The sequence below is a fragment of the Eublepharis macularius genome, chromosome 1 (assembly GCF_028583425.1).
Source record: "Eublepharis macularius isolate TG4126 chromosome 1, MPM_Emac_v1.0, whole genome shotgun sequence".
Taxonomy (NCBI): Eukaryota; Metazoa; Chordata; class Lepidosauria; order Squamata; family Eublepharidae; genus Eublepharis; species Eublepharis macularius.
Window position 1 is genome coordinate 113618028 of NC_072790.1, and position 17182 is coordinate 113635209.

A 17182-nucleotide genomic window follows, 5' to 3' on the forward strand; every position below is an offset into this window, starting at 1 on the left:
TCAGGACTTTCTGATCTGCTCATGTGTCTGAGAGACCTCTACACATCCATTACAACACGGCCATTTGGCTCTTCCTACCACATATTAATGCCTTTAAATGTCTTCATATGATCATTACTTCTCCTCAATAATCAACCATTTCAATACCAACTACAGCAGTACTGCAAGACAAATGCAGCCCAGTGTCACTGGTGCCTGCATAACACACTGTTAAGAAACACTCTCACAATCAAGAGTCATTGTAGTCAGGTGTAAAGCTGAATACAAGTCTCCCAACTCACCCCAAGTCCCACCTCTGTCGCAAAAGTAACAGAGGACTTCAACCTCTTTCAGCTTCATCTCTGTATTTATAACATGGGAATAACAGTACCTACCTAAAAGAGTAAAGTGCTGTATAAATGAAAAGCCACTGAAAGAGTATATAATTCCTTCCTGTTAATCCAGTTGTGTGAGTACTGATTCACATAACTGTTTCTGTGGAACATTCACTTGATGTGGATAATGCAATTATTATGAAAAGTGTGTTGCATCTAAACACTGACCCATGTTCACGACATGTGCTGGTCAGTTGCTATGAAAGGGGCCTATGTGCCCATCCATTGAAATTGTGGTGACCTTTCTTTCGCCTGGTGGAAAATGGTTGAGTATAGTGTTGAGTAAAGTGCAGCTGTGTTTACATACATACATATGTGTGTGTGTGTGTATATGTGTGTGAATATGTTTACATGTATTTTAATCTATGTATTAGGATGTTTTATGATTTTAAATTGTATATATGATGAAATATGTTTTTAAACTTGGTTGTGATCCGCCCTGAGCCTGCTGATGTGGGGAGAGCGGAACATAAATTAAATATAAATAAAATAAATAAAAATAAAAGTGACCCAAAGTAATTCTACAACAAAAATCTGAGCCTCTGGAGAACAAGTATGATTTTGTCAAATATATACTTAAAATGAAAATCAGGGGACTTGGGGTGGGAGGTCTGAAACAGTTTTCAGCCTTTTGTTAGTAACTAATATCATCATCATCATCAAGTAGAGTCAAGTTGCAACCAACTTATGCTGACCCCTCAAGGGGGTTTCAAAGCACAAGATGAGCAGAAGTGGGTTGCCATTGGCTTCTTCAACATAGCAACTCTGGTCTTCCTGGGTGGTCTCCCATCCAATGACTAGCCATGGGCAACCTTGCTTAGCAGCTCTGACAATCTTAGTCTAGTCTGGCCTCCTCAGGCTACTACAATAATAAATATACATATTTAAATTTAGGATACTTTCACAACTGGTGATGAGAATAGTTTTTTAATAACTTGTAATGCTATTAACGTGGGACAGAATGAAGAGGAAATGCATTTAAAATATATATATATATTCCTGTCAGTGAATGTGTAGGTTCTACATTAAAGCTGAGGGACAAAAACATTTCTGGGGCCATATTAAAAATGCCCTTTACATGTATTTATTTATTTCAAATTTGTATTCCGCCCTCCCTGCAAGCGGGCTCAGGGCGGATACCAACATATTAAAAATACAATTAAAATACAATAAAAAATTCATATTCATTAAAAACAACACATAGTTTAATATATAGATATCTGTTTTTATCCTGCCTTTCCTCCAAGGCACTTGGGTGGCATTCATGGTTCTCTTCTCTTTCCTTTTATTCTCAGAACACTGTGACGTTGATTACGTTAAGCGGCTGCTTAGTGAATGACTGAGTGAAGATCTGAATCCAAGTCTCCTGGCTGTTCTAGTCTGACACAATCACTACACCACAAGAGCTAACAGATACTTATATCTAAATAGTTTCAGGCAGGTCATTGTTGGTCTGCAATCAAAGAGCAAGATCCAGATCCAACAGCACCTTTCTTGCATCTGACAAATGTAGCTTTGACTCTCTAAAGTTCATACCTTGGAAATCTATTTGGTGTTTAAGGTGCTCTTGGACCTGGATACTTACATCTGGAAACCACTCTTCCTTACTTAAAAAAAAAATCTGTTTATACTTTCCTAGCTTCCTGATAGGGACAGACTCCACTGATCTGACTTTCATTGGTCAAAAGGATAACAACATCTCTGATTCTGCAGCCTCTTGAAAGAAAAGTAATTTTTGAAAGGAGCCTAAAAATAGAGATTTCAGCACTGCTGAGGGTTGCCTTTTATTATTCCCCCAGCGTTGCCGTTAAACCAGTGGATCTACTGATGCACCTTGACAATGCTACTCTTGTGGCTGTATAGGGGTTGGGGGGAGGCACCCTCGATTCTTGCCGCTGCCTTTTCCAGAGAGGCACAGCAGCGAAGGGAGGAAGAACAGCCACCCGGGCGGCTGCTGCAGCGGCAGCAGTTTCCCCTTTCCCCAGCCCTGACTCTACGGGCGCATGCTCACTTGTGCCCGCAGCCCTGGACCATATTTGTCAGGACTACTCGAGAGACGGAGAAAAAAATAGAGAGAGAGAGAATTTGGGGGGGTAAGGAAGCGGCTGGTTCCGATCTAATTGTTACCCCATTAAGAGGGCTGCAATGCAAAATGCTGAGGATGCCTTGAATTTTCTCTGATAGCTGAGGATGAAAGTTAGAGACAGATAAAGGGAAGCAAGCGCACCTCCTCTCCCTCCCTTATGAAACGTATCGGGGGGTGAAGAAGGAAAGGGGGGGGAGGGGAAGAGGGCTCAGTTCCATCCCGACCTCTAGCACCGGGGATGGAACTTAATGTGGGGAAAGTGGGCAAATGACTCCGAAGCGGCCGACGAGTGGGTGGGTCACTGGGGACCTTTCCTAAATCCTAAGTGAGTGCTCGCGAAAGAGGAACAAAAGAGAGAGAGGTGCCTTTGCGTCCGATCCCCACCCCCTTTACAAACACATGACGAATATTGGGGAGAGCGGGGGGGGGGCACGGCAGTGAAATGTGGAGAGCATTTCACAGTCACGCTCATGGCGGGGTGGGGGGAGATTTCGCAGCCTGCTGCCCCACTGGGGAGCGTGTGGCCGAATTCTTGACACTTCTAAAGGGAGGTTGGCGGGGGGGGGGGGTCTCATTCCGTGGGGAGCGACAGCAAAGATTTGGGGCGGTGGTAGGGAACACCCCATACTCTTTTTTTTTTTTTTGGCATGTTTACAGGCTACCTCAAGAGGTGGGGATAAAGGCTGGAAGCGCGCTGGGAGGGCAGGGAGAGAGGACTTTTCCCACCCAGGTTTGCCTGCAGCGGGATATACCGGTTGAATGTGCGGCGTGTGTTGTGCCTGCTCTCCTGCAAAAGGCCTATTCGGCTCCGCGCGCAGAAGCCGCCGCAAGCCCCGGAGGGGTTTTTCTTTCTTTCTTTCCCTCCCCACCTCTCCTTTGCAGCTTCTGGACTTTGTGGTGTGCGTGTGCGCGTGGCGGTGTGCGTGTCTCTTGTGTGTCGCTATATCGAAATATAATACTGAGCTCCCCAATTCCGCCATTTTGGGCAAACTTTGCACACGCACGCACACACCACACGCTCAGAGACGCTCCCGGCAGTGGCGGCGGCGGCGGCGGGGAGAGCGCTTGATCCCCGTCTCTTTCTCTCCATGTAAACATGTGCGGGGTGGGGACTGGGGCTGTCTTCCCGGGGGGGGGGGGGTGCGGCTGAAACTGCAGCCCCCTCCCCCACCCGAGGAGAGACGCGGCGATTGGGATGTGTGAGAGAAAAGGGACGTGTTTACCGTTCTGGTGAAGATGCTTCGTCTGAAGCAGAACCGCGCAGAGGTGCCCCCCGTGCGGGGAGAGCTTTGCAACTTTGCTCGCCGGTTCAGACCCTGCGCTTTCTGTCGCCCGTGCAAATAATAAGAAGCTGTATTGACACACTTGTTAGGAGGGGAGATGGGAAGGCGTTTCATTCTAACGCTTCGCAGGAATGAGTGTAAGGGAACGAACGCCAATAAAGGCCTGCTGGGCGGCGTGTGTGTGTGTGTGCGTGTGTGTAGAAAATAACCGAAATGTGGGGTGGGGACTCTGCTGAAGCCCCCTCCCCTTTATTCACACACGGCAGAGAGAAGGAGGAAGTACGACGGGAAAAGTTTGAGACGAGCGAGCCTTTTCCAAAAAGGACCCCCTCAGAAGTGTCTAGTCAGGGTATGTGAAGGGAAGCTGGGCTGAGGAGACCTCCGGGGAGACACCTCCCTGTGAAAAAAGGTGGGTCATTCTTCTGAGGGGGGACTCTGGCTGTCGGAGCGAATCAAGATAAAATTACCCAGAACCGTTTCTCTTGGAAGGGGAAAAAAGAGCCCCGAGGCTTTCCTAAAGGTGGGAAATACGGGAAGAGAAGGGTAAGGACCGTATTGTGTTCATTTCAGGCAGCTTCCCAGATTCCGTTGCAAGCGCCATAAGAAAAACGGGACCCGATTAACAAACGAGCCGTTCATTATGCAACTTCCCTAGTTACGGTTTCTGCCCGTCTCTCTCACCTTTTGCCTTATGTCTCATCTATTGGGGCATTTCCCTTCAGAGAAAGTGGAGACGGTGAGGTTATTGACACACACGCACGCCCTTTTGGAAAGCTGATTCACTGGACTTACAGCTTCTATAACGCGAGGGAAAGGGACAAAGTAAGTGGCTGGGAGAGAAACTTCATTAGCTGCCTGAGGCACAACTTAGATTTGATACTAAGTTTTGCCGCTGTATGACTGGGACTTTTGGGAAGGTTGCACAAAGGGACTTCTGTCCTCTCGCCCTCTCAGCTTTTTAAAATTTCAGCACAGGGGTTTTTAGGGGGTGCGTGGGGTGGAGGAGAAATGGATCTTGAGTGAGATGAAGAGTATTTCTCCAGAAAAGTTTCAAGTACAGCAGAAATATGTACTCCAAAACTGGCTAAGGAGGGACCCCTACTGGTGGATCAGAGGTATCCATCTAGGAAGGAAAATTCAAATTTAGGCCTGGGTAGTTAGGTTAGTTTGTAGTGACAGTACACGGAATTTCTTTTGAGTTGAATGCTTTTTTTAAAAAAAAAATGAAGATATGCCTTAATTTTCATTTTTCTACTGCCAGTCTTACCATTTCTGTAACTACAGTATTTCTGTCGAATATATCAAATGAGAATTAATGGCACAATGTTTATGAGGGTTGTTGTGTGATCAAATTAAATTGTTTGGTCAACATTGAAACAGATATGGCATTGTAGACTGGTGTGGGTATGTTTGTATTCATTCCCACCCTATTTGCTTCATTTTATTACAGAATAGCATTGATTGGCTATGTTCCCATTTATTTCTAGTGCATTTGTGCCAATACAGGACGATTTAGATGGGATTTAGTTTCCACTGAAGAGTTTACTTTTAATTAAATTATTTTTATGAGCATGTGTTGCACTTTAATACAATTTTATGAAGGAAAATACACTGCCTGCAGTATCTAGACATGCATCACATTTACTTTAAGATGAGTATTCATAAGAGCAGGATTTACACAATACAATTTATTTATTTATTTACTTTATTTATACCATGTCTTTCTCCCCAACAGAAACCCAACGTGGTGTACATCATAGCATCATAGAGTTGGAAGGGACCTCCAGGGTTATGTAGTCCCACCCTCAGCACAATGCAGGAAATTCACAACTACCTCCCCCCACCCCCAGTGACCCTGGCTCCATGCCCAGAAGATGGCAAAAACCCCTCCAGGATCCCTGGCCAAACTGGCCTGGAGAAAATTGCTTACTGATCCCAAAGTGGCAATTAACATTGCCCTGGGCATGTAAGAAAGGGCCACGAGAACAAAGCACTGATGTAACCCATCCTGCCTTCTCTCTCTACCTAGGTTCACAGAATAAGCATTGTCGACAGATGGCCATCTAGCCTCTGCTTAAAAACCTCCAAAGAAGAGCCCACCACCTCCAGAGGAAGCCTGTTCCACCGAGGAACTGCTATTAATGTCAGAAAGTTCTTCCTAATGTTTAGCCAAAAACTCTTTTAATTTAATTTGTTCTTGATATTGACTGTAGTAATCTCACACTGTGTAATCTGCCTTGAGTTTTAGTGAGAAAGGCGGACAATAAATAAATAAATTCTCCTCTTCTCCATTTTATCCTCATAATAACCCTGTGAGGTGGTTTGGGTGAGAGTGAATGATGGCCCAAGATCACCCAGTGAGCTTCCATGGCCAAATGGGGATTCAAACCTGGGCCTCCCAGATCCTAGTCCAATAATCTAACCTCTATACTATGCTTTTTAAATAAAAAGCATCTACAATTTAGTTTTGAGATTATAGCATACAGATAGGTTTGATTTGTTTTTAACTGTGTGGTGAAAAAAGGACTTGGGAAGCTTTCCTCGCACTTAAGATCTTTTGTGAAACAAAAATAACAAAATTATTCCTACAATAATCTGAGAACAACTTCACAGCTTTAAACAATATATAACATAGCAGATGTAGAAATTAATGGTAGAATGTTTTTGAGCCTTGCGCCCTCTACTGGACCAAATATATCTATGATAAAGAAGAGTTGATGCTTTTATGACTAGGTCAAGATACCTCATAAATCCTTTCCTCTTGTCAATAACCATAAAAGGCAGAGGTGATGAATTCTTGTCAAAGTGCTTAAACATGTCTAGTATGCAGACAACTTTTTTAAAAAAATCACACCTACAGAATGTCCATTTCATTAATTTTGTTGTCAGGTAGATCATTACTTTCTGTAGTTGTGAGAAAGTGATGTCTCTGAAATATGGTTTCTGCAGATAGATACAGAATAACTGCTTTCTTGAGCTAAAAAGCAGATGTGCTAAATGGAGATGTGGGGGAATCAGAGGGTCTTTCCTTGTGAGACATTTTGTATTTGATGTGTTTGTTTGTAGACGTAGGAAGTGCAGGAATATGTTTCACACGGCATTTTCATTCAAACATAGAGGGACCCTAAAGAATCAGATCTTTTCTATATGTTGAAGGGAGGAGCCGCATTTGAAGATTGGGATTATGCTTCATATAAAGTACGCTATGCATGTTTTTTACAATCAGTTAAGTGAATTTAAGTTCAAAATGTCTAGGCTTGTCTGTAATTCTAGGTATAGTTAGTTGGAGAGGAAAGGGGTCTTTTCCATCCCCTTCCCCCCAAAAACCCCTTTTTGGATGCTTTCAACGACCTAAACATCAGTTTTTTCATTTATTATATCTACCTCTTTGGAATTTCTGGATAACCGGGGGAAAGAGAGCATTTCTTACAGCTGCAGGAAAAAATATCTCCACGTGGAGAATGTAATATTGGGGGATTCTCTTTTCTTTGTGTTTTATTGGATGAATTCTAGTTCATCTTAGCTGTTGACAGTGCTGGGTGTATTGATGTTCCCTGATATGCACTGTATCTGCAATTGCTTTCTACAGTGTACTGTTAAATGAATCAAAATAATGACATGAAGATAGCTTTTTCACCTCCTGTGACATATTTGTTAGGAAGTTTAGGGCTGTATTTAGTTGGTATTTATAGCAGAACTGTCCTTTTAAAGTCAGCTTCACTTTATCACTTTTATTCTGAACTGTTTATCATTTGAAATTTTGAGAGTTCTTAAGAACAATGAATCGTTTGAGCACAGTGTGATGTTCATTATGCAATTGTATTAAGGATTCACTTGTTGGGTTTAATTGGGCTTTTCCTGTTGTATGTTGACAAAATAGTTTTTTGATTGATAGAATGTGTTTCTATTAACACTTCTCCTGTTTTAACATGAGGACAGGTATTCATGTGAATAGGGAGAGTTTTATTATGGTGATTAATCAAGATGCAGGAAGAACAAGCATACACTATTTCATTTAATGTTTCAGGAACAAAATAATCAGTTGAAGAGCAAATTTGTGAATAGTGCAGTAATTCAAGAAATAAAATGGTTCAAGAAAGAATAATGTTCAAGTTAAATTTAAGGAATTATTTGGAAGCATATTTCATTTATTTTTAGTTATTTATTTACATTATTTATAGTCTGCTTTTCTCACTGAGACTCAAGGCGGATTATAGAGTTTAAGTCAATGCCGTTAGTGACTGGTACATTCAATAAACAATACAATCAGATAAAGATAGCAGAAATTTAAAAACAAGCAGAAATCTGATATACAGCTGGTAGGTATACTATGGTAGTATGTCTGTCCCATTACTAACACATCTCTCTGAACCACTTCTTTATTGTGCTGCCCTATTACCTGTGTAAGAAGGACCTTCTGAATAATTCAGTTTTGCACAGTTTGCAGACAGCCAAGAGAATGGCTTTCCTGGGCTATAGAAAGGGAGTTGCTGTAACATAGTGGTTAAATGGCTAGGTTCCAAATCAGCGCTCTTCTAGTTTGACATCCACTACTGCTATGAACCCTGCTGGTGGCCTTGGGTAAGTCGTTCCTCTCAGCCATCTCTCAGGCAGCTGTTGATTTTGCCTGACTGCAGGGTAGCATCTGCAGGAGGCCTTGGCCGAATCTACACTTCCCTACCTTCCACTTTTCATGTGCATTAATCGCGCTGGATTCTATCCCACAATGTCCCAATCTGTGTTCACATCCCTTCTCTTACTGCTGCTGCCTCCCGCTATACTTCGTCCACATCCCTGGTAGAATTGCGCAATACGGGGCAGGTTTAGATCCAATGTCACCGATGACGACATCATGTTCATTTTTTTTTTCATTTTTCAGATTTCCAGTATAGTATTTTTTTTGCTAAATTGCTATGGCAAGGCCATGCCCCTATGATGCCTGTGATTGGTTAATGTTATTCTATGCCTTCTTCTTTGAAATCCATTGGACCATTATTCTGGCAGGCTCATTTGGAGTGATATTGGGGGTGTGGGGGTGATCCAAACTCTCCAAACGGGCAGACTAATTATTTGAAGCTTGTATGTAATGTTAGAATGATGGATTTCTGCTATAACGGTAATTTCAACAGTTAAAAATAATTAATTTTAACAGCCACCGATATTTCCAACTGTTCGGCATCCTAAAAATGACATGGAAATGATGCCACCCCTAGATGTCTCCGTGGGGATTTTGGAGCACCCCGATTAAGATTTATGGCTGGAATTGTGCAACAGCACTAGGAAAGTCCCCTTTTTTTAAAAAAAAGGGAAAGGGTGGGCAGGCAGGCATGCTGCAGAGAGAGTGGAAAAGCTTGATAATTGCACGGCAAAGAGGGATGGTGTTCCGGAAAGGCTGCAAACACGGAAGTGGGGTGGTTTGAAGGGGGCGGTCTCGTTGTGAAACACTTCTATTTGTCCACATCCACGCTGAGAACCGCACAAAAGCGTTTGAATGCATGACAAATTCGTCTGAGGCATAACGCAAAAGACACGAGAGAATGGCGGGATTGAGGTAAGAGTATGTGAACAGCCCTCTGAGAAGTGAAAAATGGGCAGGGGAAAGGTGGAAAACTTGAGACGTGTGGATTCGGCCCTTGTTCAGATGAGTGAAGCTACAGTGGTGGAGCTTAGGGAGAAAGGCAGTCCTGTAGATATGAGAGACCATGACTCTGAAGCGTATGTTGTAACCAAAACCTTGAATTGAGCCAGGTAACTGATGGGTATTCAGTGGAATGACTCCAGAATGGGAATAATGTGCATGGCTGTCCAGATCAGAGTTCTACCGCTCTTAACCACTACACCAAATTGGCTCCTGGTACAAATTGGTACAAAAGTTTTTAGGTAATAATCATACATAATTAGGTAATAATACATACATAATTTTTAAAAAGCTATATAAACAATATATCTAATCATGCATCCAAATGATTAATTCATTTAACTAGATAATGTTACCTCCAAAGTAGTCTCTCCCAGATCAAAACCATTACTACCTCTTTGACAGCTGATTAGTAGTAGAATTTTATTGAATTGAAATATCTGGCTGGAAGATCTGTATATAATAGTAGAGGGGCTTTTTTCTCTTTATGTTGTATTGCAGTTTTAAATGGAAGTTTGTTGTTACTTTTCTGAGCTGCTTTGAATCCTGGTTTGCCGGAGAAAAGCAGCATTCTGTTGAGCTAGACACACACTGGGATAGGACGAAGGCTGTCATGTGTGCCATGAACTCCAGAGCCATGTCTAGTATAGTGGCAGGTTTGTAATGAAAATTAAGAAAAGCTATAAGCCTGTGAGACCTCATTACTTCTTTAAACTCAGTGAGAGAATCTGTTATCTGGTAGAGTGATCAGCACATTTACAGGATCTCCAGTGTATCTTGTGTGCCCAGTACCATATATGCATATTCAGTATGTACAGCATTTAAATTATGGATGATAACTGTTCTTTAACAACAGAGTCGACATTAAAATGGCCTTAAGTTTTGGTTGGCAGCTGAAATGCCTCTCCAACTGTTGGAATTGAAGCCAAGATCAGAAGACCTAGAAATATTATGTTACTTCGATGTATTGTTGAAGGCTTTCACAGCCGGAGAACGATGGTTGTTGTGGGTTTTCTGGGCTGTATTGCCGTGGTCTTGGCATTGTAGTTTCTGATGTTTCGCCAGCAGCTGTGGCTGGCATCTTCAGAGGTGTAGCACCAAAAGACAGAGATCTCTCAGTGTCACAGTGACACTGAGAGATCTCTGTCTTTTGGTGCTACACCTCTGAAGATGCCAGCCACAGCTGCTAGCGAAACATCAGGAACTACAATGCCAAGACCACGGCAATACAGCCCGGAAAACCCACAACAACCATTATGTTACTTCCCTTCTGCCCTAAGTAACTCCACCAACTGACATGCCAGTTTGTGTTCTATCAAAGGCTGATTCTGCACATGTTGGATAATGCACTTTCAATGCACTTTATCAATCGTTTGAGGTGGATTTTTTGTTCCGCGCACAAAAAATTCCGTTCCAAATGGTCTATAAAGAGGATTGGAAGTGCATTATCCAACGTGTGCAGAATCACTCAAAGTTACAGCCTGCTCAGTACAAGTGAGCAAAGCCCATAGTAGGTGTTCCACATCTCTCAGAGACAGCAAAATTAATAATACAGCCAAACTGTCTCTTTTCGTTGCTCATAAGGAAAGTATCCATTTCACCATCTCTGCCCGCCTTCCCCTGGTTGAAATCAGGTGGATTAGTATAGTTAATTAGCCTACTCTCACTGGTCAGATGGCAAATAAGCAGTTGATTTATAAATGGCAAGCAATAAGTAATGAAGGGGTTATAATAAAGCAAACCTGTACCAACGTTGTAGAACAGTCTGCAAATGGGTTCGCTGTCCTGCTTGCATCCTCAAAGCAAGTATTTCTAATAAGTAATCCAACAAAATTTTGTGCACATTCCTGCTTGGTCACCCATTCAGCAGACCCACCTTTGGCTTGGGCCTAGCAGTTCCCCCATTCTGAATGAGAGCATATACACACATACACATTTGAACACACATGAAACTGTGTCAGAAACTAAATCAGATGATCTGTCCATCAAGGTCAATATTGTCTACTTAGAGTGGCAGTGGCTTTCCAGATACTCAGAAGTCTTTCACATCACCTACTGCCTGGTCCTATTTCACTGGAGATACCAGGGGCCAAGCATGGGACCTTCTGCATATTAACAGAGGCTCTTCCTTTGAGCCATAGCCCCTCCCCAATCAGAGATCAGGTACAGCCATTGAATTTCTCCAGGAAGAGAACAGAATCCCACCACAAATGGAAGCAGTCACTTAGATGGAAGAGGGAAAGTCTTGTCTGCTTATCTGCTGCTGTAGTGAAAAATGTATAGTGGCATCATATCCACATTTTTTTCTGTTCAGATCTGATTGAAATGAATGAGGTCCCTGCACTGATTTGCCTAGATTACCAGACCCTTTTTATCCCCAGCCCTTACTGGGCTTGTAAGACTTGTCTCCTGTCTTTCACAGACATAGTACTTAATTTGAGTATATGTTTTACACACATCTCTAAATGTATATTAATAGATGTGCCACAGATTATATATCATTTTCAGGCTTCAGCTGTAATATATAATGATAATAAACATTCTCCTGTGGTCCAAAAGTGGGGCAGTCCAAACTCCTGGGTAGCTCCTCCTCCTTCTCTTACGCAGGGCCGGCAAACTTTCGATCCTAAGGGGGAGGGGCTTCCCCAGCTCTTCAGTTTTTTCCGGCCCTGCTCAGCAGGGAAGACGCACTTCTTGCTCCTCTGGAGCAGCGATCCTATTTAAAGAAGAACAACAAGAAGAAGGCTGAGCGCTTGGCTCGCAGGGGATAAGGAAGGACCTGTTCCTCCCCCCCTCCCCCCCCGCTTGTACGCCTGCCGGGGAAAACAACAGCGACGCAGCAGCAGGCTGCGGTTGTGAGCCGCAGAGCCGACGTCCCTCCTGTTAGAGGGCCCGGCGTCTGCAGGGGCCGCGGCGAAGCACGGGAAAAGCGGCTGCCGCGGGAACGGATGTCGGCTGCTTTTGGCGCCAAAAAAGCGGCGGCTGCCCCGAACTGAGCACCGGAACGCCTAAACACGGTAAGATCCTCTGAACGAGGAAAAGGGGGGGTAGGTGTGGTGCTAAAAGGAGCCTGGAAAGCAGCCCGTTTTTTACTGTAGGCACCCAGGTTTAGCTGCCTGAATTTAAGTAAACCCGCCTTTTGCACTTTCATTTTCAGGCTGGGCGGGAGAGGCCCTTTGGCGGGAATATGGAAAAGGAGAGCCACCCTGCAGAGGTAGCTGCTTGTGGTATGGAGTCTCCGAGCTCGCCGTTGTCTTCACACTCTGCTCAGGGGGAGAGCCGGGAGACAAATGACCCTGACCTTTCTGGGCAAGAGGCAAAGGCAAACATTCTGGCTTGGATAAGGACAGAAATTCAAAAAGGGCTAGCAGGGGCAGTGAAAGACCTTAGAAAGCAGGCTATCACCCCCAGACAGGAAAAATCTAGGCCAGGCCCTTCTGAAGGGAAAAGGCAGAGTAAAACCACTGCCCATTCCAAAACAAAAAAGAAAAGGGTGGAGGACTGGTTAGGGAAGGACTCAAGTGCTTCTGATGAAACCCAGTCGTGCTCAGACATCTCTGACCAATCTTTAGAGAGCGAGGAAGGAGAGTTGTCTGAGGAGGAAGAGGAGGAGGCAAGCCAAGTTCAAACCAGGCTTTTCCCTCAGGAAGTATATAACAAGCTTCTGGCTAAGGTGCTGAGGATCCTAGAGATAACACAAACAAATCAAGGCTCACAGGATGCAGACCAACCATACCCCCAAGGCTTGGAAAGGGCCCTGCCAAAAATGGGACCCAAGCAATCAGGAGTACCGCTCCCAGCCGCTTTTCATAGTGTTCTCAAAGCCGAATGGGATAACCCGGCAAAGCCTAAGGTGTACCACTCTGTTTTTCATAAGCTTTATTCCATGACACCTGATACAGCTAAGAAGATCAAGCTTCCTATTGTGGACGACCCGGTCTCCAGCCTTGCCACTTCATCGGTCCTTCCGATGGACACTGAAGGTATGCCTAAAGATCCTTCAGACAAAAAGATTGAACAAGCGCTGCGCAGGAACTTTGAGGCTTCGGCGGCATCGCTGAGATCTTCGGCTACGGGATCCTTATTTGCCAGAGCTGCATACACTTGGACATCAGACTTAGCCTCAGCAGGAAGAGAGGTTCCCAAGGAGGTCAAGAACGAAGTTAAGAAGATAGCTCTAGCCACTGCATTTGCAGCAGACGCCACACTCGATTCGTTCCAGATGTCCTCAAGAGCCATGGGTTTCAATGTGGCTGCAAGACGTAACAGATGGCTGAGAAACTGGGACGTTGACCCCCAGGCACGCAGCAGAGTGGCAGCTATTCCTTTTGCTGGAAGCAAGTTATTTGGAGAGGCCTTGGACAGATATTTGGTAGAAGACACTGAAAAGAAAAAGGTTCTGCCCTCAAAGAAAAGAGACGCCAAGTTCAAGAGTAGGCATTCCTTTTGTGAGGGCAAGAGAGCACCAAGATCGGGAACTGACAGACCATTCAAAAACAGGTGGCAATCTAGACAGCGGAATGAAGGCAGATCCTTCAGCTTCAGGAAGTCATCCGCGCAAGCGAAAGGCCCGAAGAAAGGCGGACAAGCATGACTATCAACAGTCAATCTCTCACATAGGAGGGAGACTACAGAACTTTGCCGAACAGTGGAATCCAACAGTATCGGACAAATGGGTACTGGACATAGTATCCAAGGGTTACTCCTTGGAGTTCGAAACGATTCCACGACGGCGTTTTATACAGCTTCCAAGGAACCCCTTTCAACCAAAACACGTCAAGATAGAGGAAGCCATTCAACACCTACTAGAGATTCAGGCCATAGAACCAGTACCAATGCAGCATCGGAGGATGGGAGTGTACTCAGTGTTTTTCATCGTTCCAAAGAAAAATGGGGATGTCAGAGCAATCTTGGACCTAAGTTGGCTGAATCAGTACATAACGTCCCGCAAATTCAAGATGGAGACAATGAGGTCAACCACTGGAGCCATACAGAAAGGAGATTTTCTGGCCTCCATAGATCTGTCGGAGGCCTATCTGCACGTCCCCATTCGAGTAGCACACCGGAAATACCTCCGCTTTGCTTACGACGGGACACACTATCAGTACAAGATCCTGCCATTTGGACTGAAGTCTGCTCCGAGAGTGTTCACCAAGGTGTTGGTAACACTTATTGCCTTTCTCAGAACACAGGGAATAGCCCTGTCCCCGTATCTGGACGACATCCTCATCAAGGCCCCATCCCTGGTGTCAGCTCGGGAGGCAGTGAGGGTGACTACAGACTGTCTGGAAAGGCACGGTTTTATCATCAACAGACAAAAGAGCTCACTCGAACCAGCGCAGCAGATAGTCCATCTGGGAGTGATTGTCGACACGATCAAAGACAAGGCCTTCGTGTCCACGGAGAGACAGCGGAAGATTGTGAACACGATACGGTCAGTTCAAAGAGGGAGACAGGTGGAAGTGATGCACTTGGCAAAGCTGCAAGGAATGTTGGTTTCGTGCCAGGAGACACTCCAATGGTCGAGGTTCCACACACGCCCTCTGCAACAATTTCTTCGACCTTATCAGAAGGCCATTTCTCACAAACGGCACTTATTAGTAGAAATACCAGATGCCCTGTCCAGGGAGTTGGATTGGTGGACGGAGCCGAGCAGATTCCTGGAGGGATCTCCGTTGAGAGAACCAAAGAGACTTGTTCTGACCACAGATGCAAGCCTGACAGGATGGGGAGCGCACATGGAAGGCAGGATGATACAAGGGTCATGGAACAACACGGAGAAGACATTCAGTATAAATATGTTGGAGTTGAGAGCCATAAGAAACGGCCTTTGGAAACTCGAGGACTGCCTGAAGGGACAGCACGTCATGGTCCACACGGACAATATGACGGCCAAAGCTTATATAAACAAGCAAGGAGGCACCAGGTTCAAAACGCTGTGCAAAGAGGTGAGGGAAATCTTCCTCTGGGCAGAATTGAATCTGAAGTCCATAAAGGCCATACACGTAGCCGGTCAGCAGAACGATCTGGCTGACTGGCTAAGCCGGAACAGAGTGGACCAGTCCGAGTGGAGACTGAATACTCAGGTATTCCAACAGATATGTCGAAGATTTGGAAAGCCAGAGGTGGACCTGTTTGCAACGCCCCAGAATGCTCAGGTCCCGAAGTTCTTTTCCAGACTGAGGGAACGCGGAGCATTAGGCACAGATGCATTGAGCATAGAGTGGCCGAGGACACTTGTGTACGCATTTCCACCATTACAGATCTTGCACAGAGTAATTCAGAAAGTGTTGGAACAACAGGCAGAAGTGGTATTGGTTGCCCCCTTCTGGCCAAGGAGGCAATGGTTCCAAGATCTGGGAAGGCTGTCACTGGAAAAACCATGGAAGCTTCCCTACAGGGAGGACCTGTTATCACAAGGGAAGATACTTCATCCGAATCCAGGCTCCCTAAGATTAGCAGCTTGGAGGTTGAGCGTGGCCAACTGCAAGAACTAGGGTATTCCGAGAAGGTGATTGCCACAATGATGGCGTCGAGAAGGAATTCAACGAACAATAGCTATGATAACACATGGCAGGTCTTTAGTGCATGGTGTGCAGAGAAAGGTCTGACTCCAATGACAGCATCAGTAAAGAGGATCTTGCTATTCCTACAAGAAGGGCTGGATAAAGGGCTTAGCACCAGCACCCTAAAAAGACAGATAGCAGCGATTTCAGCAGTTAGAGGATCCAAGAAGGGAACATCACTCACAAAACATCCTCATGTCAAGAGGTTCCTGAGGGGTGCTATGCTGTTAAACCCCCCTCAAGTGCATAGGTTTCCCACTTGGAACCTCAATCTGGTACTTACATCACTTACAAGAGAGCCCTTTGAGCCTATGGCAACGTGCTCATTGAAACTGCTGACTTTAAAGGCAATTTTTCTGGTCGGAATTACGTCAGCTCGAAGGGTGTCCGAAATTGGAGCACTATCAGTTAATAGAGACTTGTGTATCTTCCACAATGATAGGGTAGTGCTTAGGTTAGACCCTACCTTTGTCCCTAAAGTGAACTCGCTCTTTCACCGGGAGGAGGATATAGTTTTGCCTTCCTTCTGTGCAAACCCCAAACACGATAGGGAAAAGGAATGGCACAAGTTAGATGTGAAAAGGGCACTGAGTTACTACATAGACAGAACCAAACATATTTGCAAGACAGAGAGAATGTTTGTTTCCTTTAGGAAGTGTTCCCTGGGAGGGAAAGTGACAACATCCACGTTAAGTAGATGGATACGAGAGTGTATCATTTTGGCATATAAGGCTAGGAAGGTGGAGCTCCCTGACGGAATAACAGCACACTCACTAAGGGGTGCAGCTACATCAGCGGCCTATAGGGCCTTCCCATCATTAGAGAGGGTATGTAGAGCTGCAACATGGAAGTCTGTACATACCTTCACTAGGCACTACAAGGTGGACCAGATGGCATCTGCAGAGGCAGCGTTTGGGAGGCGGGTGCTCCACCATGTACTGTAAGTTAGCGATAGCATGATAGAACAGGAAATACCCACCCAAGGGTACACTGCTTTGCAACATCCCAGGAGTTTGGATTGCCCCACTTTTGGACCACAGGAGAATGGAAGATTTGCATACACTTACCGTGAAGCTTCCTTTCTCGGTGGTCCGGAAGTGGGGCAGTCCACAAACCCACCCAGTTTATCTTAGACAGGACTATGTACATAATAAAACAGAAAAGGCAAGGTGGGGGGGAAAGTTTATGCTTGGTTGCATTTGTTGGTTCTGAGTTATTTTGTTAGTGTTCTAGAC

The 17182-nt window shown here is 44.8% G+C and overlaps 1 protein-coding gene across 1 annotated transcript in view; it reads left to right on the forward strand.

Annotated features, from left to right (window-relative positions):
- Window positions 1-2441: 2441 nt before the first annotated feature.
- The window catches only part of L3MBTL3 (L3MBTL histone methyl-lysine binding protein 3), a 165136-nt gene continuing 150395 nt past the window's right edge, over window positions 2442-17182 (forward strand). Inside the window, exon 1 of the mRNA XM_054996165.1 lies at window positions 2442-2467. The gene's annotated coding sequence lies outside the window, so the exon portion shown is untranslated. The remainder of the gene's footprint in view (window positions 2468-17182) is intronic.